The following is a 3,100-nucleotide window of genomic DNA, read 5'->3' as shown; positions in this document are numbered from 1 at the left end:
AATAACTAAGCACAGCCCATTTTGACTTGAAAGTTTTAATATTTGGCAAACCACAAAGGTTATTTCTCAAAATGACCAAACTTATAGCTGAAACCTTTCCTTTTATTTTGTTATTAAAGCAGGAGTTATACATCTTATCAAAATTCTTTCTAATCAATCAATTCAATCAACTTCAAAAATACAATCACTGTAGATCCAGACATACTCAGTGGTCTTCCTTTCCTCGAGCCTCATCAGTCCTTAACCTAATTAAGCCTCTAGAAACTAATACATCCCTCCAAAGTACTCCGTCTCCCCCAAAGTGATCGAACCCCTTCTCCCAAGCATTCCTTGTCATCCCGTCAACACTATGGTCCAGAAATCACCCATAAGACAAATGTCATTCTGGTAGAGACCATTAATATTTCAGTTTATACATTCTGACTATTTTCATTTGGGGGATGGATTCCTACATTGTATGGTACCACAGCAATAGTTTTTGAGAAAGATCAATGACCTGGGCCCAAGAACAGTTTTCCTTTGTCTTCTGTTGTCTTGTTCCTGTTGATGCAACTTCTTCTTTTTGAAAGCATGGGCCAAGAGACAGGTGATTGACTTTGAAATACAAGGAATGTGAGATGGGAGGCTGGGAGTAGAATTAGCCATTGTTCCTAGAGAAAACAATTTATGTGATTTTTTACTTAACAAGAAGGTGGTCTTCTTCAAAAGTGACTATACCAGTCTAATCTCAGTTATCCTGGGGAAATAGAGTTAGCTTGGCAGCATCATTATTATTCCCAAGGTATTTTCAGAACTATCATACTCTTTCCATTTTTGATGATGCTCTAGATACGGTTGGGTAAAGGTGGGTGGTTTTGGCATCAGAGGAAGGACTGGGACTGTTGGAGCTGGAGGGGAACTATCTAGAAGAACTATCTTCATATGCCAGAAGGAAAGAGATTTGGTGCATTTCATATAGAGGCACTAAACCTAATTAGGAGTGAAGGTAGAAGCTACTGGAGGGCATAGTTAAACATAATTCAAAGAAGAATTTGCAAAGGCTGTACGAAAAATCCAGACTCCGGATGTATTGAATTCTTTGTCATTGGAAATGTCCAAGCAAATGCCAGTTGACTGATGTCAGGGACATTGAAGAGGAACAGCATGCATCCTGTGCATAGGGTTGAACAAGAAACTCCCACACGTCTCTTCTAACAATTATATTGCATGGCTCCACTAAGTGGCTGAAGTTTGCTTGAATGGCCACTAGATGGCATTTGTGTATTTGCAAGAGCAAGATTGTTCCCTACTGGTGCAAAAAAGAAATCAAGAACAGGACTCACATAAGGGTGTGAAATTTTATTAACAAAATATGTATCCTTATGCAACTCATTTTATTTAAAGATTTTATTATTTATTTGAGATAGAGATATTGAGAGCGCATGAGTGGTGGTAGGGCTGAGGGAAAGGGAGAAGCAGGCTTTCCACTGAGCAGGGAGCCGGTCACAGGCTTGATTCCAGGACTCTGAGATCATGACCTGAGCAGAAGGCAGACGCTTAACTGACTGAGCCATCCAGATGGCCCACAACTCATTTTTTAATAAATATAAGAAAACATAACTATCATTGAAGCAAAACCTTCCACTACCAAGATCTAGTCTCAAAATTAGACTCACTTTCTAAATTCTCTTTTTAAATATGTGTGCCATATTCAAAGAATTTCATAGAACTTGACATAAAAATGCTTCTATTCACCTGCTAACACCTCTGAATCTCTCATTTACCTTGTGTGTCTATCGCTTTATATAGACACGGTGTCTTAATCTGTTCCACATGGCACACAGCACTGGGCAACATTCATGATACGACCAAAACTGGTTTCTAATAGTTCCATTGTGATTACCATTTACAAAGCTAATATCTTATCTAATTTGTGTAAAATCAAGTGGTTAGATGTTAAAATATGGAGAAATAGACTGAAAAATGTTAGGCAACCCACCAAAGGTCATAGGTAAGGAAAAGCTTCCCAGTTTTTATCCTACTGAGCTATGGAGGCTCAAGAAATGCTACCGAGTTTACATTTCTTAGACATTCACAGTGTACTGTAGCCTATTAAAGACTTTGAGAAGTCCTGGAACAAAGAAATGTGTCATATGTTAGCCCAAATTCTTCAAATATATTCAGCCTCTGTCTGTCTATCTCTATCTCTGTCATCTTTCTTTTTTCCAGAATGTGAGTTATGATCCAACCAAATACTAGCTTTTTTAGTGGTAATTGTTGTAAGTGATGAGCATCAAATTCAACTCTATACTCCTTCTTGCCATTAACTTACGAACAGTGTTTCATAATATGAAGTGCATGGAGAAAAAATAGCCTCAATTTTCTCACAGCTAAGAAGAAATGGGCTGTTCGGAATAGCTTGTTCCCACCCAAAAGCTCTCTATGTGGAGAAGTTGTCTTTGTCTCTTCTTATACTTCAGCCAAACTGCCTGTCTTCCAAAAACAGTCCAAAATGAAAATTCCCATTTCCTCCTTGTTCCTGTGACTCTCCTGGGGAATCCAAGAGGGATGGCAACAGTGCTGGGAGCGCCCTCTCTCCTCTGTGCACTGGGTGAGTAGCTAGACACAGTGCAGGCCATTCACCAAACTCGCTTTGATGATTCCTCCCTCCTTCGTTTTATCATGTGTTCAGAATGTCTTTGTGAATTCAATTAGAGATCTGCTGTGTGGCATCTGTCAAAACTCTCAGCTGTATGGCTAGAACTCACAAGATATACTCCGAAGAGTTAATCATTCTCTGAAAATGGACAGAGGGCAAGAGAGGATTCCGGATCACGTGACTAGTCTATCGGATGGCATCTATAATGATGAGAAGTCCTTTATCCCATAGGGTGGGAACACAGAGGAGCCCTCCATCACTGGGTGAAACATCTCTGAGCCACCAGGTTCCTCACAGCAGCCTTCACATCCTTGTTCCTGAGGCTGTAGATGATAGGGTTGAGCATGGGGGTCACCACCCCATAGAAGAGGGGGATGAGCTTGTCTGAAAGGTCTTGTTTGTCTGCCCCCAGGGAATCCTTAGACTTGGGCTTCCCGTACATGAAAAATAAGGTCCCATAGA

The sequence above is a fragment of the Mustela nigripes genome, chromosome 9 (genome assembly GCF_022355385.1).
Source record: "Mustela nigripes isolate SB6536 chromosome 9, MUSNIG.SB6536, whole genome shotgun sequence".
In the NCBI taxonomy this organism is placed as follows: Eukaryota; Metazoa; Chordata; class Mammalia; order Carnivora; family Mustelidae; genus Mustela; species Mustela nigripes.
This window is presented reverse-complemented; position numbering follows the sequence as displayed.